Source organism: Dipodomys spectabilis, unplaced genomic scaffold, assembly GCF_019054845.1.
Source record: "Dipodomys spectabilis isolate Male_0828 unplaced genomic scaffold, ASM1905484v1 ptg000149l, whole genome shotgun sequence".
Taxonomy (NCBI): Eukaryota; Metazoa; Chordata; class Mammalia; order Rodentia; family Heteromyidae; genus Dipodomys; species Dipodomys spectabilis.
This window is the reverse complement of record NW_024870826.1, coordinates 5,130-30,762: the sequence shown is the minus strand read 5'-3', so window position 1 is coordinate 30,762 and position 25,633 is coordinate 5,130. Positions and strand designations below refer to the sequence as shown.

Below are 25,633 nucleotides of genomic sequence, written 5' to 3'. Positions count from 1 at the left end.
TCCCATTTTCTACGTTCTGTTTTGATTTCCTTTTTCAAGTTTTTACAGTTTTGATCATAAAGGTCCTTCACTTCTTTGGTTAAGTTAATTCCTAGGTATTTTATTTTTTGTGGGGCTATTACAAATGGAGTTGTTTTCCTAATTTCAGCCACACTTTTCTCATTGTTGGCATACAGAAAAGCCATTGATTTTGGGGGGTTAATTTTATTCCCTGCTTCTTTGCCAAAGTTTTGAATCAACTTGATTATTTGGGAGTGGAGTCTATGGGATTCTTTAAATACAGGACCATGTCATCTGCAAAGAGGGGGAGTTTTATTTCTTTTTTCTCTATTTGTATCACCTTTGTTTGCATCTTGTCTTATTGCTGTGGACAGGAATTCTAATACTAGATTGAAGAGAAGTGGTGATAGTGGACATCCTTGTCTTGTTCCTGAGTTAAGAGGAAATGGCTTTAGTTTTTCACCAGTAAGTATAATGCTGGCTGTAGGTTTGTAATATATAACCTTTATTATATTGAGGAATGTTCCATAATTCCTAATTTTTCCAGAACCTTCAACATAAAGGGGTGTTGTATCTTGTCAAATGCTTTTTCTGCATATATTGAGATAACCATGTGGTTCTTATCCTTGCTCCTCTTGATGAGATGAATTATATTAATTGATTTGGGAATATTGACCCAGCTTTGCATCCCTGAAATGAATCCTGTTTGATTGTGGTGTATGATTTTCTGGATACATTGTTGAAGACGATTGGCCAAAATTTTGATGAGAAGTTTTGCATCAATGTTCCTCAAAGAAATGGGTCTATAGTTCTCTTTCTTTGATTATTCCCTGCCTGATTTTGGGATGAGAGTTATGATGGCTTTATAGAATGTGTACGGTAGTGAACTTTCTCGTTCAATTTCACTGAAGGTTTGGAGTAGTATTGCTGTGAGCTCTGCTTTTAATGGTCTTGTAGAATTCTGCTGTAAACCATCTGGACCTGGACTTTTCTTATATGGGAGGTCTCGTATTGCTGTTTCTATTTCAATGCTTGATATGAGCCTGTTAAGATGGTTTAACTCATCTTGCTTTCGTATTGGCATGTCAATATTTGCTAGGAAAAGGTCCATTTCTACCAAGTTCTCAAACTTATTAGCATAAAGTTTTGAGAAGTATTCCCTTATAATGTCCTGAATCTTGGTTGTTTCTGTGGTGATGTTTCCATTCTCATTTCTGAGTTTATTTATTTCGGTGTGTTCTCTTCTTTTTCTGGTAAGATTTGTGAAGGGCCTGTCACTTTTGTTAGTTTTTTCGAACAACAAACTCTTTGTTTTTTTTTTATTTTTTCCAATAGTTTTTTTGAATTCTAATTCATTTAATATTGATTTAATTTTAATTTTAATTAATTAATTAATTAAAATAATTATTTCTTTCCATCTATTATATTGGGGTATATCTTGCTGCTCTTTTTCAAGGAGGCTCAGATATCTCATTAAATTGTTGGTTTCAGATCTCTCCAATTTGTTGATGTAGGAGCTCAAAGGTATAAATTTGCCTCTGAGTACTGCCTTTGCTGTGTCCCAGATGAGATGGTAATTTGTGTGCTCATTTTTGTTGAATAGCATGAACATTTGGATTTTCTTTCTAATATCTTCCATGACCCACTCATTATTCAACAGTGTGTTCTTCAGCCTCCATGTGTTACAGGAATTTCTTTGGGGGCTTTTGGTGTTGCGTTCTAATTTTATTCCCTTTTAGTCATAGAGAATGCAAGGTATAACTTCAATGTTTCTGAATTTGGACAAGTTTGCATTGTGGCCTAAAATGTGGTCTATTTTAGAAAATGTTCCATGTGCTGCTCAGAAAAACTTGTATTTTGATGCTGCTGGGAGAAATATTCGATAGATGTCTGTTAAATATACTTGATCTATGCAGTTGTTTAGATCTGCGGTTTCTCTGTTGAGTTTTTCCGACTTGATCTATCTAGTGGGGAGAGTGGTGTGTTAAAATCCCCAACAATTATTGTCTTCGGATCTCTGTGGGATTTGAGGGAAAGTAGTGTTTCGTGGATAAATTTGGATGCTCCATTGTTTTTCGAATAGATATTTAAAATTAATATGTAGTGACCTTCTTTACCTCTTGTTTATCTCTTCTCACAAATTTTAATTGGAAGTTTATTTTATCTGATATTAGGATTGCAACTCCTGCCTGTTTATGGGGGCCATTTGCTTGGTAGATTTTGTTCCAGCTTTTAACATTGAATATATTTTTGTGTTTACCAGCAAGATGTGACTCCTGAAGGCAATAGATAGAAGGATCTTGCTTTTTAGTCCTACTAGACAGTCTATGTCACTTAATTGGAGAATTAAGTCCGTTAATGTTGAGAGATAGGACTGAGAGGTATTTGGGAGTTCTAGCCATGTTATCTACCTTCTTGGGGTCTATGTAAACTGGGTTCTTCCTATCTTCTTGGATTCTCAGTTTGGGTGCATTTTCTTGGCCTTTATTGTGGTCTTGTTAGTTTTCTATATGTAGGACATCTTTAAGAATCTTTTGTAGGGCTGGTTTGGTGGAGATGTATTGTTTCAATTTTTCTTGGCTATGGAAGGTTTTTATTTGGTCTTCAGTTATAAAGGAGAATTTAGCTGGGTACAGTATTCTTGGTTGATAGTTGTTTGTCTTTAGGGCATGGCATACATCATTCCAGGCTCTTCGTGCTTTGATTGTCTCTGCTGAGAAATCTGAGGTGATTCTAATTGGTTTCCCTTTATAGGTGATTAATCTTTTCTCTCCTCTGGATTATTCATTATCTGTTCTGTCTCCTGATTACCATGAGTGGGAGTTGAGATACCCTGACTTGCCATTTTTCCTGTGTTTTTCAGGTTTGTTCTGCCCATTTGGGATGAATGAAACACCAGTTTTGTGCTAGAACTCTAACTTAAGGCAAGCATCAACCAAAGTCTGTATTTGCACAGTCAATAGTCTGCAGATACAATCTCGTTCAATGGATACATCTATTCAACGTCAAACAACTATATATTAATGGGCTACAAACCGCAAATGCAAATTTGGCAAGCCAGAAATTATTAGGTTTAGGGAGAGATGTGGGTAAAAAATAGGAATAGAGAGATGTGGGAAGGCACAGGGAGAATTAACTAAGTCCTAATCTCAAAACAGGAAATAGGTGAATAGGATGAAAGTAGAGAGAGAAAAAAAAAAGAAGAAACAGAAAGGGGAAAAAAGAGACCAGAAAAAATAGAAAAGTAAAAATTAAAATATTATGTAGATACGAAAACGTAATATTGAGAGAAGAACATGCATATAATGCGGAAGAGGAGGGATATAAAGGAGATGTGAAAAACTTAAAAATAAAAATACCTAAAATATTATATAGGTATAAAGAGGTAGTACTGCTATCAAGGAATTTAAGTCTAAGAGGTTTTGAACTGAGTAATAAATTTGTGGATTAAGTGTGTACACAATGGAGGAGAAGGTCTAATAATCGACTATGGGTATATCTGAGGATGTGTAGAAAAACAATTAAGTCACATAAAAAAGAATGAAAGAGAAGAAAAGGTGAAAAGGATAAGAAAGAAAGAAAAAAAGATCAGAAGTTCAATAGAGCAAAACAAAAAACAAAAAAAAAAATTTCAAGAAGAAAAAAGAAAGAAAAACGCACACACAAATATACCCCTAAAATAAGAAGTATAAGAGGGAAAAAAAGTTACTAGGAAACATTTATTTTCAAAAAAGGTAAAAATTAAAAATTAAAAAAAAGTTTTAGAAAATTTTTTTTATAAGATGTACAAAAAAAAGAAAAAATATTTTGATTTTTTTGGGAGTGGTGGGAAAAATCCTGTATCTCCCTTGTGTCTGTAACCAGCCTCTTGGAGTCTCTGATCTGCTTGTGGTGTTTGATTTTCCTGTGGCTTGGTTGGTTTCTTAAGTCAGTTTGAACAGGCCAAAAAATGCTCTGCTTTACCCAGGATTTTGTGATCCTCCTCTCAGGTTACTTTAATCGGAGGGGGATCTGCTTTGATTATCACAAAGAGGGAGATGGCTTTTTCCTCGTTTGGAGATGCTGTGATGAGGCTAGGTTCTGGGTAGAGTTGAGGCTTTTCAGCAAACATTAGCTTTTCCTGAGGGCTAGCTTGTTAGAAACTCACGAGCCCAGGCTCGAGCCACTCTCTGGGTTTATGTTTACTGAATTTCAATTGATTGTCAAGGCTGCTTAAGGGAGGGGCAGCCTCTGGCTCTGATTACCCAGTGAAGAAAGCCATTCCTGGGGCTTGCGCCTGAGCTGGGTGACATTTCCGGGGTGAAGCTGAGTCTGGCAGGTCAATTTAGGTTCTTGTGACCTGCTAAATGACTCTAGTTTTCTTCCAAAGCCTTAGTTGGAGCTAGCAGCTCCACTGAGCTTTTTCAGTATCCAAGATGGAGATGTCCGGTTGTGGGGGGGAGGGGTGGCCTTCTCTCCTCTGCTCCCTGAGAAGGAGTGAGGATGTTAGGCTTCTACTTTCACCGAGTCTTGGTTCCTGGGTCGTCTCTGGTCTGTGAACCGCAGGATGAAGATGTCTGCTCCTTGTCAGTTCTTGCTGGTGTTGAGTAGAATCTGCTCACCAACTGCATGTGGCTCCTTTGTCCTGGACTCTCTGTGTTACAGGATGGCAACTATGGCCACCGCTGCTGCCGAAGCTGCTGGCAAATGCTCAGATCTGTCTCCTTGCCTGGATTTTCCCTCTCTGGCCTAACTCTGTGTACTGTGATGGCACACTTGGTGTGATTCTCTGGCTTAGGACTGTTCACTGGAACTCTAAAACTGCTTTCTATGCGAGAGCTTGTTTAGCCTTCAGCTTCTCCTCCACCATCTTCCCGGAAGCCCCTATGAGCATGGTTTAAATTTTATTTCTTTGGGATAAAATGACAATGTTATCTAATTTCAAGTTTTATAAAGGTTATGCTATGTAAGGGCCTTTCTAAGGTGAAGATTTAATACACTGATGTCAAACTAACCTTTAATTCTATGAATTACATGTATTGTTACACTTGTATTTTTGTAATCAACTTTTTAACAACTGTTTTTCATTTCTTGCATTTGAAGAATGAAAAATATGGAATACTTCACAAATTCTCATACCATCCTTGTGCACGTACCATTTTAATCTCTGTATTGTTGTAATTTGGGTAGACCTCCTGCTGAAGCATGTAGTATCCTCTAAATTTAAGTAGTTATTGATGCAATCTTTATACAGGCACATATTCATGGTTGCCTATTTGTAACAAGGAACCCTTATTGTTCCTAAAAATGCTATTGATCTTATTTCTCTAAATTTCTGTCTATAGTGGAAAAAAATTATATTGTTTGGTCGATTACTCACATTTGCAATTTTTTGTCAATAACTATTTTGTCATTTTCATTTTAAATTTGATCATATTTTGAAGCTTTTACAGCTAAGTCCAAAGGTGATGGCTTTTCAAGTACTTATTTATCAACTGAGTTATCTTTGTGGAGCTAATGGATTCAAAGTAAGCCTTGGTTAAGATCCACTTCTAAACTTCTGCAGCTTAAAATTTCCTAAATGAGGTCTCTGTGGCACAAATGTCTTCCTGACCCTTACCCTTCTTCCATGTAGGAACAGACCAACCAGGATATCTTACACTGACAGCATAGATTGTCTTACTGGAACAAAACTAATCTTAGTTACAAGGGATCATAGAGAGATGAACACTTCAGACCGAACTGTTCAGAATAGAAGGTATTTTATCAAAATATAATTGTTTGGGCTGGGAAGTTGGCTCAGTGGTAGAGTGCATCCCTTGCATGCCTGAAGTCCTGGGTTTGATTCCTCAGCACCACATAAGGAAAAAGAAAAAAGCCGGAAGTGGTGCTGTGGCTCAAGTGGTAGAGCACTAGCCTTGAGCTGAAGAGCTGAGGGACAGGGCCCAGGCCCAGAGTTCAGGCCCCATGACTGGACCCAAACAACAATATATATATATATATATATATATATATATATATATATATATATATATATATATATAATATTTATTTTACCTATTATTTCAAAAGTAGCTAAAGCCAAGGAGGTGAAAATATTGTTCATATGCATGTTTACTTAATATCCTGGCCTGTCTACCATACAACCAGGCAGGAACTTACACTACTGACTTTCCATCACCAAATATTTTCATAGCTCCTGGAGAAGTCTATATATTTCTCCTCGATATTAGGCCTTAAATTGGTAATGTTTAAATCAAAGTGTTTCCTCTTGCCTCCAGGCTTTACATTTACAAATGGTAAAGCTTTAGGTCTAACTCTACCAAAAACTGAGGTAGAGATAATGGAATAATACTTTAAAACAGGTTTGCCTTTGATACCTTAACCACAACAGAACAATGCATAACAATTTCTTATATTATATATACTTATATATTTTATATTTATATGTGCTGATCTTAAATTTCACACAGTAAATCTTACTAGAATTAATTTATAATTTGACAAATAAATTGAAATTTATTCCCATAAATAGATTGGAACATAAATAATTAGGTTTAGAACAGATATTCGAATATAAAAAGTATCAATGCAATGTCTTTGGTATAAACTTGTGATACCTTCTAAGTGTTCTTGGTCTTCTGAATTCACATAGTAAAAAAAAAAAAAAAAAATCAGTATTGTTTTCCTCTAATCTAGAAGAGATTTTACACTGCTGCTGTGTTTATTGTATTAACTCGCTGGTCCCAAAGTGTTTTTCTCCATATTATGCCTAAAAGCTATTATTCTTCTACCCACGGGTCCGAGGATACCAGGTCCCAGGTTATCTGCATCATCAGATAACAATGGCAAGTCTTCTAACCTTGGCCCATCCAAAATGCTAACAGAATGTAATTGAAGACCCATCTCAATTTTTCATTTCCTAGAATATTTCAGGGCCCCAATTCCTTGCAGTAATTAGCAGCAAGCAATTGTGAAATTTAAGGCAACTTCAAATGAAAGAGGAGATCACAAAATATGAGTGAAAGTACTGTAGTTCAAACTTTCAATTTAGAGATGACAAGCCCATATTAGTAAACAAAATCACAAATGTCACAAGATTATTTTTAATACCTCTCTGCTAATGATAAATGAAAGATTTCAGTCCAGCATAAGTAGGCCAAAAAATTTCCTGGAATGATAGATCCATAATTGTTCTACCAAAGCTAGGAAAACTTGACTTAGATGTCAAATATAATTTAAAAAAACTAATTGAGAAGACCCTAGTGCTTCAAAACACTGGTACTTCAGTAAAACTTGGTTCTGTAGTATAAAAATGTTGTCATTCTCAAACCAATGATAACCTACATTTAATCTCCTTCAAGTATATTCCTTTTCAAATAAACTTTCTAGAATCATATTCACCAAAATAACACTTGACAAGTAGATGATAGTGACATTAAAAGTTTTTCAAGTGTAGGAATCAAGTTACAATAGAGTTGATTTATTTACCCAGCACTAATGCAAAATAAGTTCAATCATTAATTAAAGTGTAGAAATAGTATCTCCCACCATTTGCGTTGTTCAGTAGGTGCCTTCCAGAAATGTGTTAAATAGATCAGCCTCCCATAATTCAAACCCAAATATTAGCTAATAAAGTAAATTTCATCACATAAGAAGGTACATTTTAAAAAGTCACTAATAGTTGCCTTATCATGTGTTGCCTTATCATATATTTTCCCTATCTGTCTAACATAGTAATAAATATGACTTTAAGTCTTGAATATGGGTACTGATCAGAGATGTGACAAACCTAAAATCTATCTTCTATTTCTATCATATTCCTCTATACTAGTAAATTTTAGTTTTGTTCTTTTTCCAAAACTTATAGGTAGTAGAAAATATCCTATGTAAAATAAAATAATCACACACCATTGCACAAAGCCATTTATAAAAACTGGTAGTTAGCTATAAATTCTAAGAGATTTTTAAACTTTCTTGTTGACTAAAGATTAATCTTCCAAAAAGATGAGAATAAAATCATGTTTAGATGCTTCACGTCTCCAGTCTTGCAAATTGTAATTACAGATGAATGAATTATGGAAGTATATGCTGACATCAGTTTAAGTATATGTAGGATTGAAACTCCATGAAATGTATATAAACCTTTCAAAGTATTAACAGACAGTTTAATAGAATGAATATCAGGAAGTTGAAACCAGAAAAGAATAATAGTAAAGACATAGAATGAATGAAAAATGGAACAAGGGGCAAGTACAGCTAGAATACTCAATGTACACATGTAATAAAGGAAGTGGTAAATCTGAAATAAATCATGGAGAAAGGGTTGGTTGACAATGATAGGAGTGACTCTGATCCAAGAGCATTGGACAATTAGATGGACATATTTAATTGTAACACAGTTGCACAACCTTTTGAAATTCAGTTAAAAACACAACTACAAACAAAAACACACAAAAATTACAAACAAACAGCAATCTCTAGAAAGTATGTATATGACCTCACAAAATTTTAAACAGTTAATGGAGGGCAGTCTTGGGAAAAGTAAACAAAGCTGTTCAAAGAGGGCAGTTTAGGGTAGGGGAGAATTTTGAAGAGATTTAAATAGATTGTCTAAGGTTATAAATCACCTACATCTACTGCTAATATTTTCTTCTGTGTTTTTTTTTTTTTTTTTGGTCCGGTCGTGGGGCCTGAACTCTGGGCCTGGGCATTGTCCCTTAGCTCTTCTGGTCAAGGCTAGCGCTCTACCACTTGAGCCACAGCTCCACTTCCGGCTTTTTTTTTTTTTTGCTTATGTGATGCTCAGGAATTGAACCCAGGGCCTCAAGCATGCAAGGCAAGCGTTCTACCACTGAGCCACTTTCCCAGCCCCCATTCTGTGAGTATTCTTTGTCTAAACTGGTTACTCCAGTCCTGAGCTGTGACTTCATAGCTTATGAAGATAGAATGGAAGAATCAAGATCAAGAAACCATTACACCACCGGAGAGAAAACAGTCCTCTATGGTTTCTCTCATCTCTCTTCATTACTCTTTTCTCTTACTTTTAATAAAGTCAAGTGATTTTGAATTATATTTCCTTCTTTTTCAGAGAATTGCTGTTTGGTTATTAAATGTCAATTCACAAATTTTGATGTCTTTTTTAAAAAGAATTTTGAATTTAAATTCCACTACAACTTTGTTTTACACAGTGAGAGTATATTCCCTGGGTAAGGACAATTCTCAAGGGAACCTACAGGATTTACAGCAAGGTTTGTGAGGTTTGTTTGTTTAGTGTGAAAATGAGCCATATTCACCCACATTGCTCCCTCTCAGCTAAGTCTCCATGGATTTCTTTGCATGAAAGCCTATTTTCCCAGACAATGTTAAATTTTCTTAATATGCTAAGTTGTTAAAAAGTTTGAACAATTAAAATTTACCTGTCATAAATTTTTAAATCTTTTGAAATTCCTTTATCAAAATCGTGAATTCACCAATCTTAATCCCACCTTTACCATCAAAAACAGTTGACATGTTGTTTTCATGATATAGTGTCCATGAAACTACTATTTTCCAGGGGCTTTGTTATGCATATATTTGACCATATAAACTGATGCTGAGCAAAATGAACTCCAAGATATGGAAACAGATATTTATTTGCGGTTGCTTTTTTTGATGTACTATGTGATCTCTATTTTCTTTGAGATGTTCCCCTATGGTTTATCCCCTGCTGTGTTTGATTTTGGTACCCTGTGTATTGTGTATACATTTACCTTAATTAGGGAAGGGAACAGGAACAAAAAAAAATGGCGAGACAAAGGACAAACAGCAAACCAATGCAATAGCATTTCTCACAAGACAATAAGTTGGAAATGTACATTACAACTTGGGAGGGGTATTAGGGTGAAGGAAAAACTGAGAAAAATGAGAGAGGGGATAACAAGTTTGAAAAGTTATGTATTCACTACCTTACAATGACTATAACCACAGTGCACATCACTTTCACATTAAAATTAAATTTAAAAAATAAGCTGATGAAATAAAATTTCACTGTTTTGGTAGAGTAAATATTATTCTTTATGTAGTAACTTAAAAATCAGTATTATTTGGCATCTAATTTGAATTAATTACCTCTTCTTTATCAGAGGGTCATCAACTTGAATGATATCCAACTAGACAATTTTTTCACAATATACTTGCCAATATTTTGAAAATAGAATAAAATAATACTTTGTTATAATAAAACAGAAAACAATTTAATTCTATGGAAACCCATAACTTTTAAAAGTAAATAAGTTGTTAATAGGAAAGAATGTATGTGTTCTTCAAAATTCCTATGACTAATAACAACTCATTTTCAAATTCTGAATATTCCATACCTGAGAGATTCAAAATATACCTGTTTGCATGTTATGTAATTCTGCAGTAGATGCATTTTCCAATGGGGTGTTACAGACTGAGAAGTGAACAGAAAAAGAGCCACATTCTGATATGGGATAAAACTATGAAGCATGTGATAATTAATTCTTCAAGAGTAAGCAGTTGTTTATCAGATTAAGCTATTATTTCTATGACCATCAATCACAGGATTCATGCCATAAACTCATCCTAGCCCACCAGTTTCCAACTTGTAGGGTGCACCTCAAAATTCCCTTAATTCATATCAAGAATAGCTTATGTCCATTGTGAAAATACACTGCACCTCTGCTAATGTGATGCCCTCCATGTTCTGGAAAGAACACCACTATAAACAGGGTTGCATCATTTTTCCTCCACTGGTATTCTTGAAAATATTATTTATATTTATACTTTTTTAACTATCATAGATAATCAGGAGGTGAAGATTGGAAGATTACAGTTCAAAGATTGTGAAGACTAAGGGTCTATGTTGAAGGGGCAGAATGATGCAGGCTCTGGCCTCAGGATTATCTGAGGACTGTGTTTGAGTATTAGGAAAGCTCTTGGCATTCCAGGCTAGAGAGGGAAAATGTTCTCTCTCCCTATCTGAAAACAAATGTCACAGACTCCTGGGAGCTGAGGAAGTATCTCTTCTGCTTGCTGAAGCATAGTTGAACACTAAAACAACAAATCAAAAAATTTAAAAGGAGGAAAAGTTTGGATGAAGGTATGAATATTTTGTGGTTTTCCATGCAAAATCCTAAAATAATTTTACATCAAGCTCTTTTTGTTCTTAATATTTTAAACTTACCACAAGGAGATATTTTAACTAGCGCTGAGTGCCATTTTGAACAAATATCAGAAAAACTTTATTTAAATGCTCCCGTATGGATTAAGATTGCATTGGATGCAGAATAGCAACTAGGAACATTATTACATAAGGGACAAGGATAGGGTTTTCTGTCTACACAGGATGGAAACAATACTAGCTTCCTGCCTGATGGATACAGACGCGGCCCAGTGAGGACAGCCCCGTGTCCTGCAAGGAATCTGCCACAGTTGAGGAAAAAGAAATCCCCACTGCCCACCTTGGGGCAGGTTAAAAAGTTGACTGGAGAAGGACAAAAGATGTTACAATGCAATGGTAAACCTGTCACGACTGAGAACTTGTTCTTGGCCATGTGTGCCCTGCTTACTGTAAACTCTGTCCATGCTAATGCTAATTTAACTTATTGGGCCTTTGTTCCTAACCCTCCTTTATTGGAACCTGTTGTTTGGGGAGACATGGATATAGCCGTCTAGAATGTTCCTGCTGTTTTGTCTCCTCCTTGGAATAATTTGACATTTTACAATAAGGATGATGGTAGCTTTTTAAATTTTACTTACTATACTCATCCCTTGCCTGTTTGTCTGGGGCCTCCTCCATGTTTAGTTATGAATTGGCAACATTGGGTTTTACCTGGGAAACGCACTTCCAATTCTAGAACACAGCTGCAGCGATTAACTACTTGGTCCATTAATAGTAGTTGGGAAAGTGTCACCTTTGATGGCAAGTTATCCTTACCTATGTGTCCCGATTTTACTTATATTGATTTAAAATATCAGCCTTTTGTGTGCCAAGAGTGTAGAGGAAAATTTGGAAAAGTGTTCAATAGTTTTATTAATTGGGGACCTTTTGGACAGTTTATTAATACATGTTCAGAATGGAATATTACCAGATGTGATTTATCAAATGTTACTAGGATGCTGGAAACCATTAATGAATCACTTACTGGAGATCAACTGATGGCCTGGGGAGATGGAGGCATTGCAGATGCTCGATGGGCTTTCATGACTGCACCCACCGCTGTTCAGACTCATCTTTGGAAGGTCAGAGCGGTGCTGAAACCCGTGATGCTATCAAATGGATCATTTTCAGGGAAGTCGAACTCTACGTCCACTTATAATTTTACTTTGTACAAATCTTATGATGTAACTGCTTGTGTACCTCTGCCTTATGTATTTTTAGTGGGAAATTTTACATTTTCTCCTACTATTTCTTGTTTTAATTGTCTCCTTATTCTTGCGTTAATTCCTCTCTTAATTTTAATGACAGTGATAGTACTATGATATTACAACAAAGAACTCATATTTGGCTACCTGTTAAATTAGGAAGAAAATGTTCCCAAAATCCTTTGGATAGTGTTATTGAATTTTTTTTTACCAAACTACTAAAACGTACAAAGCGTATGATTGGAGCCATTGTATCTGTGATATTTTTTTTTATTTAATTTAATTTTATTTGTGAGCATACTGTACAGAGGAGTTACAGTTACATGGGCAGGATAATGGGTACATTTCTTACCAGGCATTGCAGCCTCCTCCTTTGTTTAACCCTTCACATCCCTTCCCAGCCTCCCCCCTCCCCCCCTAATCCCAATCCTTCTCCTTCTCCCCCTTCCCCCCCCTTCCCCCCCTCCCGCACCAACGTTGTAAAGCTCGTTTTGGACATGGCAACTTGTACTTCTTATTGTTGCAACAGGTCCACCTGTATCCTTATACAACTGGTTTTTCCCCATCTCCTCCACAAGTTATACTGACATCAAATATAGTGAAAGCAGGGGTTATACTGTGGGGGAGGGACATACAAAGCAACAAAGAGATAATCTTATAAATGTGTTAGAAACACATGCATGAAAGAAAAAAAACATTAAAATACACATCTAAGGGTTCATTTTCCTGACATCACGTTATCTGACCTTTTCCGCTTGACTCATACATATACTAGATATTACAAATAAGGGAAACCATGGGACCTACGTTTCTTTGGGCCTGGCTTACTTCACTTAATATAATTTTTTTCCAAGTTTTTCCATTTCCTAACAAATGGGGCAATGTCATTCTTTCTGATGGAGGCATAGAATTCCATTGTGAATATATACCACATTTTCTTGATCCATTCATCTACTGAGGGCCATCTGGGTTGGTGCCATATCTTAGCTATGGTAAATAATGCTGCAATAAACATAGTTGTGCTGGTAGCTTTAGTGTGGTCTTGTTTGTAAACATTAGGGTAAATGCCCAAAAGTGGGATTGCTGGGTCATAGGGGAGCTCTATGTGAAGTCTTTTGAGGAACCTCCATACTGCTTTCCAAAGTGGTTGAACAAGTTTACATTCCCACCAACAATGAATTAAGGTTCCTTTCTGTCCACATCCCCTCCAGCATCTGTTGTTGTTAGAGTTCTTGATTTTTGCAGTTCTAACTGGAGTAAGGTGATATCTCAATGTTGTTTTGATTTGCATTTTTTTTATGGCTAGGGATGTTGAACATTTCTTCATGTGTCTATTGGCCATCCTTCTTTCTTCTTCAGAGAAGTTTCTCTTTAAGTCTTTAACCCACTTATTTATTGGGCAGTTGTTTCTTTGAGGATTTGTTGTTGGGGGGTTTAATTTTTTGAGTTCCAAGTATATTTTAGATATGAGACCCTTGTCCGTTGTATGGCTAGTAAAGATCTTCTCCCAATCCGTGGGCTTTCTATTGATCTTGCTAGCTATGTCATTTGCCCGGCAGAAGCTCTGCAACTTGTATCTGTGATCTTAAACTTAATTTCTATTACCACTGTTGCTGTGGTGTCTGGAATTGCCCTATACACTGCCTTACAAACTAAGCACTTTGTGGAAGAATGGCACCGGAATTCATATGAATTGTGGGTCTCACAGGTAGAAATTTATGCTCTATTATAAACACAGATTAATATTCTTAAACAGACAGTGGGATGGTTAGGAAAAAAGTTATTGGTTGTGGAAAAATAGTTATTGTTAAAATGTGATTGGAATTTTATTACCTTTTGCATTACTAATGTAAAATGTAATAAATCTATACATGATTAGAATTTAATACAGCAGTATTTATCTGGAAATTCTACAGCTCCTCAATTGATTGCTCAGTTACAATTTAATGTACATGATATTTTTGGTAAACAATTTACAAATGATGGTGCGTCTAATGTTGATGATGCATTTATTAAACAATTGGAAGGGTTGGATCCGAAAGAAATACAGTGAGTTTGATGATGAAATGCCTATTTTTTCTTATCCTGTAATTCGACCACCCTTTATGAATGGTATAGCTCAACCAGCCAGATATGAAGGTGTTGTTGTTGATGATATTGGTAAACTTAACAAGGCAGTTGTATGGTCCTCAGTCTCATTATGTTAAGGAATTGCTTAATGGGCTTGCCCAATATTACAATAATTTTGCTCCCATGGATTGGAAGATGCTTTGTAGTGCCTTGCTTAAGACACCTAAATACCTACAATGGCAAATGTGGTTTACTGAGTTATGTACAAAAAGGGCTAGACAAAATGCACAGAGCAGTAATCCACACCTGCAGATCATAACGTTTCCCATGTTAAGTGGAACAGAACAATAAGCGGATGCTCATATGAAAGTAAACTCTCCTGAAGAGATCCATGAGCAGTTAAGAGACATAGGAATTGAGGCATGGGAAAGGATTCCACCAGTAGGAGAGCATTATGGCTCTTGGACTAAAGTAATTCAAAAACCTAGTAAACCCTATGTTGAAATTTTATCACGATTGAAAGTGACCTTGGAACGTACTGTTGTGGGAGAGGCTCCACGGCAACAACTGCTGCACATGTTGGCTCATGAGAATGCTAATGAGGACTGTAGACGAGCCCTATTGCCTATTAAAGAATCTGGGGATGTGAATACATATTTAAGGGCCTGCAAAGACTTTACATCTGAATCCAGGCGTATGCAGGTGTTTGCTGAAACTATGGCCACTACATGATTGTTATTATTTTGTTTGCACTTGTACTGTTATATTTCATGTTTATGAAACCAGTGCAAGTGTCTATGATAACCCTGTGGAAAGCTTTACTTTTAAAACAAAAGAAAAAAGAAGGAAATTGTGAAGACTCAGGGTCTATGTTAAAGGGGCAAAATGATGCAGGCTCTGGCCTCAGGATTATCTGAGGACTGTGTTTGAGTATTAGGAAAGCTCTTGGCATGCCGGGCTGGAGAGGGAAAATGTTCTTTCTCCCTGTCTCAAAACACATGTCATAGACTCCTGGGAGCTGAGGAAGTAGCTCTTCTGCTTGCTTAAACATAGATGAGCAGCTGGTCAAGCATTTTACTGATATTGAAGAAGTGGTTTGAGCTTGCTCTAAAATAGTTTAGATAATAATATACCAAGACATTGCCTCATAGTTCAAGTAAAAATGTATCTGTTGAAATTTTTGTGTGAATGTCTTCTGACCAAATCTTGGCAAAGATCATGCTTGCTTGTCTTTAAATACCACTTAAATAAAGCACAGCATGCAGTGGCAATTGCTGTTTGCACTCTGCATCCCCTATATCCTGGTGATTTCATTACCATTATCCAGGGACCTCAATGCAGTAGATGTTGACAAAAGCCCACCCAGGCAGGAAGGATCCCTAGATTATTATCTCCAATAAACTTTTCAGCAAAAGGCAGACACAAGTGAGCTGAGGTTGAAGTGGTAGGGCACGAGCATTGAGCATAAACAGGCTCAGAGACAGTGTCCAGTCCCAGAGTTCAAGCCATAGGACAAACCAATAAAACAAAAACAAAAATAAAAACAAATCCCAAACCTAGCATTTTTCTCACTGTATACAGAGGCACGCAATTAAGGAATTTGCTTCCTGTGTTACATACAGGTAGAAGAAAGATGTCACACAATTATTCTCTTCATACCATGTTATACCAAAGCTTCAAAAAATTGCCCTTTTTCTAAATTTATAAATTAATATCATCCATTTGTTGGCAACTCTGTCTACATTATTCACATTATCATTTTATACATGAAGTGTTGGAAGTATCTATTAACTGAGTTCTAATTATAACTCTCATGAAAGAATATTCTAGGCAAGTAGAATGCAAGAAACATTTGTAAATTTGTCAATTTAACACTCTACTTAAAAAGAATTTTGTAAGTATCCTATAGAATATGAAATTACAATCAAAACCAAAATATTCATTTTAAATCTAAACTCTAATTTAGCAAGATCTACATAGTCCTTCATTCGATTAACTTTGCTATTTCTCCAGGCTTAAGTTTTTGTAATCCTTCATCCTTTCCTTGGAATCTAACAGAGTGATGATTACTTACTTTTTCAAATTTTGGATGGGAATCACGAACCATTTTGCATCTAAGAATGTTCTGTAATGAAGAGAGCATTTAAAACACAACTGAGAATTATATATGAGTTGCATTTCAATAGGAAACTTGACTTCTCAAAACATAATGACAAAATTAGCCCAAATGTCCAACTTTGTATTCCTTTCTTGTTTGGTTTATTTTATTAAGACAAAATTATACTACCTGGTCCAGCGAAGGTATCACTGTGTAATTCCACTATCTAATCTCCTATCTTAGTCTGAGTGCTAGAATTCTAGGCTTATATTACATTGCCCTGCCATAGTTTCTTGTTTATTTAATCTAGATACAGACTAGCAATTCTAAACTTCTCAGTAATATTATCCACTGCAGTGCTCAGAGTGTTCATTTACTCTTTTCAAAGATGTTCTAACATTTGACACAGGATATGAACATTATCAGATGTACCTGCAGGAGACTCTGATTCATTCCTCCATGGATCCAATCCCTTTAATAATGATTACTTGACTCTCTTATTATCTTTGGACCCTATCTATGTAATAGTCAAACTTTTTTGAAGAAAGTTCACTTGAGGAATTTCTAAAATTAACAATTATCACTTGATTCTAGTCTTACTCTGAACATATTTTCTATTGTTTTCTAACTTTTCCACATATTCTGAGAGTTGCTTCATATGTGTATTTTTGCACATATAAGTGCCTCTGTATATATTTGTATGATTGCATGTATGTATGCAAAAGCCTCAAAATCTTATTCAGCAATTTTGCGAATGACTGGTATTCCAATACTTGAGCCATTTTTCCAATCCAGCTTTTGGCTGGTTAATTATATATAGTTTCTCAAAGACTGTTCTGCCCAGGCTGGATGCAAATTGAACTTCCCAGACTCCTTTACATTCTTAGGTTTTATTTCTCCAGTAGTATCAACTTTTAAATTACAAACATTTTGTGAGTGTAAAGGCTAAGCTGTAGCCTAGATTTTTAACTCAAGAATTCATATAAAGATAGATGAACATGCACATTACATATGTTGAGTGTACACTGTTAGAAATGTGATCCTAAAGCAACTCCATTTGTAATAGCCCCACAAAAAATAAAATACTTAGGAATTAACTTAACCAAAGAAGTGAAGGGCCTCTACGATGAAAACTTTAACATCTTGAAAAAGGAAATCAAAACAGAACTTAGAAAATGGCAAAACTTCCCATGCTCCTGGATTGGAAAGATTAACATCTTGAAAATGGCAATACTTCCCAAGGCTATCTACAAATTCAACACGATACCTATCAAAATTCCAACCTCATTCTTCAAGGAAATAGAAGAGGCAATCCAAAAATTCATATGGAACAATAAAAGAGCCCAAATAGCAAAAAGGCTCCTCAACGGAAAGAACACTGCTGGAAGAATATCAATACCAAATTTCAAACTCTACTATAAAACCATAGTAATCAAAACCGCTTGGTACTGGCATAAGAACAGACCTCAGGACCAATGGGATAGAATTGAAAACCCAGAAATGAAATTACAGACCTATAGCCATCTAATCATCGATAAGGGAACTAAAAAAATAGAATGGAAGAAAGACAGCCTCTCCAGTAAATGGTGCTGGCAAAATTGGTTAACTACTTGTAGAAAAATAAAACTAGATCCTTATAGATCAACCTGCACCAGCGGCAACTCCAAATGGATCAAAGACCTCGGAGTCAAAGCTGACACTGAAAACATTACAGGATGGAATAGGAGAAGCCCTAGGTCTCCTTGGCGCAGGGCGAAATTTTCTTAATAGAGACCCGGAAACACAACAAATCAAAGAAAGGTTGGACAAATGGGATTGCATGAAGTTTCAGAGCTTCTGCATGGCAAAGGACATAGCTAGTAAGATCAATAGATAGCCCACGGATTGGGAGAAGATCTTCACTAGCCATACAATGGACAAGGATCTCGTATCTATAATATACTTGGAACTCAAAAAAATTAAATCCCTCAAAAACAAATCCTCAAAGAAACAACTGCCCAATAAATAAGTGGGCGAAAGACTTCAAGAGAAACTTCTCTGAAGAAGAAAGAAGGATGGCCAATAGACACATGAAGAAATGCTCAACCTCTCTAGCCATAAAAGAAGTGCAAATCAAAACAACATTGAGATACCACCTCACTCCAGTTAGAATGGATGAATGGATCAAGAAAATGTGGTATATATGCACAATGGAATTCTATGCCTCCATCAAAATGAATGACATTTCCCCATTTGTTAGGAAATGGAAAGGCTTGGAAAAAAATATATTACGTGAAGTAAGCTAAGCCCAAAGAAACATAGGTCCCATGGTTTCCCTTATTTGCAATATCTAGTATATGTATGAGTCAAGCAGAAAATGTCAGATAATGTGATGTTAGGAAAATGAACCCTTAAATATGTATTTTAACGTTTTTTTCTTTCATGCGTTTGTTTCTAACGCATTTATAAGATTAATTCTTTGTTGCTTTGTATGTCCCTCCCCCCAATATAACCCCTGTTTTCACTCTATTTCATGCCGGTATAATTTGTGGAGGAGATGGGGAAAAACTGGTCGTTTAAGGATAAAGGTGGACATGTTGCAAAAATGAGAAGTACAAGTTTTCATGTCGAAAACGAACTTTACAACGTTGGTGCGGGGGGGGGGGGGGCGAGGATTGGGTTGGGGGGATGAGGGGGGGCAGGCTGGGAAGGGATGTGAAGGGTAAGCAAAGGAGGATGCTGCAATGCTTGATAAGACATGTATGCATTATCTTGCCCATGTAATTGTAACCCCTCTGTACAGTATGTTCACAAAAAATAAAAATTAAAATAAAAAAAAAGAAACGTGATCCTAAGCTGGGTGGTGGTGAGATCTTCGGATAGGGTTCAAATCCAGCCCGGGTAGGAAAGTCCCTGAGACTCTTTTTCCAATTAACTACAAGAAAACTGAAAGTGACACTGTGGCTCAAGTATAGAGCATTAGCCTTGAGCTGAATAGCAGAGGGACAGCTCCCAGGCCCAGTGTTCAAGTGCCAAGACCACCACCAACAAAAAATATATAAGTAAAGGAAAGAAAATAAATGTGATCTTATCCACCAGTTCATGGCTAGTATAATCCCTGCTCTCTCAGGATGGACTTTTTTCCAGTTAAGTCCATGCTCTTTTATCTGATTTGCATTGGAAACAGTATTATGCTTCCATTCTACTGTCTACAAAGTTGCAAGCATGATTTAGAAAGGGAGTGGCCTCATAGTTCATGTTCCACGTAGGAGTAAAGCTAAATGACATCAACAGTATAGATGTCTCTTTTCAAAGAAGAAGTATTAGATGTTTATTGTAAAGCTAATATTTGACATTTTTTTCTTTTTTTTTATTGTGAGAATACCATACAGAGGAGTTACAACTACACGGGCATTATAACGAGCACATTTCTTATCAAGCATTGTTGCCTCTTCTTTGTTTCTCCTTCCCATCCCTTCCCATACTCCCCATCTCTCCCTACCCCATCCTCCCCACACCAAAGTTGTAAAGTTCGTTTTTTGACATAACGACTTGTACATCTCATTGTTGCAATGGGTCCACCTGGATCCCTAAACAATTTGTTTTTAGATATGTCCAGTAAAGAATCCATAACATAACTCAGCAAAAGTAGGTGCACTGAATAATTTTGGAATTGATTTTTTGCTTGGGAAGATTATTGAGCTTGTCGTTCCTTTGGGGGAAACTTAAAGTCATATTTCACTTTTTTGTTGGTTGTGCACCTTGAATTCTGATCCTGGGCACTGTCCCTCAGCTCTTCAGTTCAAGTTGAGCGCACTTCCACTTTAGCTACAGCAACACTTCTGGGTTTCTGGTGGTTAATTGAAGATTAGGGTCTCATGGACTTTCCTGACAAGGCTGGCTTTGAACCACAATCCTCTAGTCTCAACTTCCTGAGTAGCTAGGATTACAGGTGTAAATCACCAACACCCAGCTCATATTTGCATATATGTACACTGAATGACACTGTGTAGACAAAGAATGGAATTTTTAACCAAATGATAACATAGCAGCATTTCAGAAAAATTGAAGTAGCAGTAAATATGTCCTCCTTTTCCATTTTGTTACATTAATGACTTATGAGCTATGGGACCCTTACATTAGCATCCTGTGACATCTGTATAGGTGTATTTAGTATCAGGAAATATTCATAGAGAAATATAGAAAGAATGAGATTTTTAGAAAACAAATGAGATAAGGTATGAAAGAACAGCATAGAAGGAGATACATTTATCACCCAGAGATTAAGAACTAGACTAAGAGATTTAGAATGCTAAAGGCAATGAGGAAAAGCCTACTTGACAACTAGTTCTTCAATAAACAAAAACGATTCTCTAGACCAGTTTCTGGTAAACTTAGTTACTATCATTTTTTCCTTCCATCTGGAGTTATTCCTTATTTTCTGTCACAACTATTAATTAGCCTCTGCCTTTTTGGTGCCAAAACTGACCAAAAAGATTTCAAAATCACACAGACTATTTTCACTTTGTGATTAGCAGTGATGACACAAAATCCTGTAATGGTTGAATTTCCAGAATAAATCTTCACCTAACATCTAAGCACATTCCTGGCATTAATTGCTGTGACTTAATCAACAAAACTTTTCAACACAATATCCTAACATAAGTAAAGTACATGAATTAAGGGCCATTGTCAGGTGTCAGTACAGAAGGAGCAATTATATATTTCAAGTATGGGTTCTTTATTTTCCATTTACTATTGTTTTGCCAGTCCAGGGGATTAAACTCAGGGGTAGGGGATTATTCCTGAGCTTTTTCTTTTTTTTTTTGCTCGAGGCTGGCACTCTACCACTTGAGGCACAGCATTTTTTTCCAGTGTTTTTCTTTTTTATGTGTTACTGAGGAATTGAACCCAGGGTTTCATGCATGCTAGGCAATCACCATACCATGAAGCCACATTCCCAGAGCCCTAAATGACTTTCTAAGAAGGTATTACATTTTCATTCAGTAACTATGTATCATAAGTTTGTCCAGGTGCTAGAAAATGATGTAGAAAGCAATACAATACAATAAGTCCAGTAAGGCTGGATGGACAATGAATTACACAGTCTAGCCAGGGCACAGTGGGTCTTACCTCTGGGAGCTGTTTCAACAGGCTAAGCGAGACAGCTCCTGATCCATAGCCCACCTACAGAATGAGAGGGTCACCTTGGATTCCAGCCACATGGGGATGCTGGCCCCCTCCTCCAGCACCCATTCAACCAGCTTTTGTGGAAGAGAGAGAGAAAAGTCAGAATTACAATTAAGTCGGGTGCCGGTGGCTCAGAACTCTAATCCTAACTACACAGGAGGCTGAGATATGAGGATCATGGTTCATAGTCATCCCCAGCAGGAACGACTCTGAGACTCTTATTTCCAAAGAACTACCAGAAAACCAGAAGTGGTGCTGTGGGCTCAAGTGGTAGAGCACTAGTCTTTTGCTGAAGAGCTCAGGAACAGTGCCCATGCCTAGGGTTCAAGCCCCACAACTGACAAGAAGTGGACTTCCTACCACAAGAAGTGGATTGAATAGCACCCATTGTCCTTGGGAGCATGTAGTGAAGTCAGGTCGAGCTTCCTGTGAAGGTGAAGTCATAAGGAGATCACCTGAATTCTGTGTGCCTCGGTTTCCCCAGATGCAAAACTCAACACAGTGAAGGATCCCCTTCCTCATGGGGATAGGGTAATGATGAAAGAGAGCAATGTTTTGTTTCAAAATCCCCACCTGTTGCATGATTAATAACTGACCCCACCTGAGCCCGTTGCGGGTATCTTCCTGTTATTTGCTCACAGAACTGCAGAGAACCTTCTCTAAAGGCCACTCCCTCCATGCCAAGCCATGCTCCAGAGATTTCCTCTGTACAAATCCCTTGTTTCCTCAAAACTGTCCTGTGAGGAGAATGAGGTCTGATGGTTGTGGCCCTACCCAGAGCTTCACCTGTGGTCAAGAATCGGCTGCTGTGGACTAAAAGTTTGGGATAATCCATCTAAATCGATGACTGAGCATGGCACCACATGTCAACCATCCCAACTACAGAGGACCAGGTCTGGTGGAACATACCTGTCCCAGATAGGAGGACCTCAATCCAGTCCAACCAGAGCATATATTGAGTCTCTGTTTCAGAAATGCCCAAGACAGAAAGGTGACTCCTCAGAGCCAGGGTGAGGAAACAAGCAGGGGGTCATGGTGCCCCCGAGAGGGGTGTCTGACCCCAGGTAGTGGTGATTTGGGGGCAGCCAAACACCTGTGCTGCTGGGAAAAGCTGCTGGAGGCTGTTCCAGGTGGAGCAAGAATCAACGGCAGCGGCATTGAAAACAGATGGGCCAAGAGCAGAGAACAAGGGCCAGGGACCAGGTCAGGCCTTTAGGCAGGCTGGCAAAGCACCATTACCTGAGGTTTGAAATCCTGCACCTTGGGAAGGGAGGAGGGAGCCGTGGTGTGGGTAGGCATCTCAATTTCCTACTATAATCCAAAGTGGCTTGAGTCTCTTCCTCACCATTCAGCCACCTCTTCCTTCCTCAACTGCTGGTAGTGTTGTAAACTAACCTAACCTAGGGAATCCAGGTGCTACTGGGCAGCATGGAATGTGGGCGTGGCCACCATTCTTGTATCCCATTGGTCAGAAAGAACCATGAAATAATGGGGGTGTGGCTGGAATTCTGTGATGCAAGCAGCATGGGTGGAGTCTAGAAGACAGCAGCTCCCCCAGCCCTTTTCCCAGGGACCAATTCAGTTGGAGACAAGAGGGTGACCTGCTTTAGCTGGATGGCTGCAAAGATTGTTGTGTATGTCTGTTTTTTACCAGACCCGGACCTTGACCTCAGGATCTGGGAACAGTCTGTGAGCTGCTTTTGCTCAAGGCTCGCTTTCCACACTGGAGCCCAGGGCTTCTGGCTTTGTTGGAACTGAAGTTGGACAGAGGTTTCAAGGACTTTCCTGGCTAAGATGACTTTGACCATGATCCTCCCATCAGAGCCTTGTAAGTATCAAGGAGGACTGCTGAGAGCCACTGGTGCCTGCCTAATCATTGGTCTTGCTAATATTCTTGGACAGACCGGTGAGTACCCTATCCCCAGGTTGAAGTGGTGGGAGCTGGAGCCCACAGTTGGAATCCTGGTCCTGCCACCTCCAAATTACAGGAGATCCTAAGGAACTCATTCTTATCCATATGAATGCCAACGGAATGTGATGTATGTTATGATTGAATGGGCAGTTCTTGAATGATTCTAGGATAAAATTATACACAATTATAAGACACTGATCGATTTTAGTTAATTCTTTATTAAACAATTAAACAATCACATTCACAAAATTTAGGCATAATAAAATACATAAGAATTGGTCCTCACATACTGCAAATGTGCCATTTTTCTGCCAGGACTGGGATTGAAACTCATGGTCTTGGTAACTCTGTTGCACTGTGTAGGAATGGGAAGCTGGCCTCCTTGAAGTCAAGAAATTCAGGTCTGTTCCTTATGCCTAAAATAGATCCCCACCACTAGAAAACATCCTATTCATGTACAATTTACATATATGATTTATATTTATATACATAGGTTGACTCCATATTGCATTCAGTATAGTTATTTTATTTTTTTTGTTTTATTCATGTGTTGACTATTTATTTTATTGACTATTATGGAATATAAAACATTGATTACATTGATTACCCAGGATATAGGTCTGCATATGTATTCCACTTCATTCCTGACACCCATGACTTTCACAGAAAAGGAGAACATGTTTCACCATCATCTTCTTATTCCACGATTCATTGTTGGTAGTGCTGACAGCTGAACTCAAGGTCTACAAGCCTACAAGGCCCAATTCATGAATGGGTGAGTGTTAGCATGCCATCCTGGGGCAAATTGAGCTGACACAGTGTTTCCAGGACCTCAGATCAAGCCCCAGGGGTTACCAAAATAAGAAAAGATTGACATACAGATGGCAGTATGGTAATAAATATATATCTTTATAGAGTGTCAAAGATGTCTATACATTATTCAGTTATATAGACTACATTCTTACCAATTCTTCGGTATTAATTATGCCTCAATGTAATTAATGTAATGTAATTAATTAATTGTTTTCATCCTTAAACTATTAATGAAATCAGTGTCCTGAAATTATTGTGTTCCTTTAAGTAATAATATTCTTTCAATGCTTCATAAATATTGAATCAAATCAATCAGCCTCCTGAAATGATGCTGTCTAATTTTATAGAGCATCATCCATGATCAATTCATTCAACCGTGACATTGACAACATTCTGTTGTTAATCCTGATAGTCTGGCAGCCTTCAGCAATGCAAGGTGAAGTACCCTTTGCAACAGTGTCATTCAGACCCATGAAGGTCACCATGAAAAGGAAGAAAATATAAAAAGACCGTATTTTTTCTGTGCATTGCTTTCCCTGCAAGGCCTGGGGGGTCTAGGATCCCAGGAGGAGCTGTAGATCTAGTGGCTGTACCCCAGCCTACGGTGATCAAAGCTGAGGCAGAGTTGCCACGACCTGAGTTCAAGCGCCGTATTGAGAAAAGTAAAATAAAAAAATTTAGCTCCCTGGCTTGCAATTCACGCTGTTTATTCTTCCAGGCTTTGGATTTGAACTCAGGATCTGGGTAAACCTGCAGCAATGGGGATGAAGATAAGAAAGTCAGGCCTGTTCACTAGTCCTGAATTCAAGCCCCATCCCTGGAAACATACTATTTATATACATTGTAAAGATAGGATTTATACTTACCTATAGATATTCAGTCCATACATGTTTGGTGTGGTTGTTCTTTTAATTTTTGTTTTATTCATTTATTTACCATTGATTGTACTATGATGAAACCCCTTCCATGTATTACATTGATGACATCCTTTCACAGAGCATCTAGATTTATAGAAATGTTCTCCATCTTGCCAGGATTCTCAGGATCACCAAGGATATTCAGAGAAAAGTAAAACAAATTTCACACTTGCCTTCTTACTCCACGATTCACTTGTTGGTAGTGCTGGGATCTTAACTCAGGGCCTAGTAGGACCAATTGGCCAATAAGTCAAGGTGAACACACTAACCTGTGAGCAACTAACGAGCTAGGCCATTCCCAAGATC

The 25,633-nt window shown here is 37.4% G+C and overlaps 1 non-coding gene across 1 annotated transcript; it reads right to left on the bottom strand.

Moving 5' to 3' along the window:
• Positions 1–5,086: 5,086 nt before the first annotated feature.
• LOC122118408 lies at positions 5,087–5,190 on the bottom strand. Its single transcript, XR_006149344.1, has one exon. It is a non-coding gene; the product is annotated as a U6 spliceosomal RNA (small nuclear RNA).
• Positions 5,191–25,633: the final 20,443 nt, after the last annotated feature.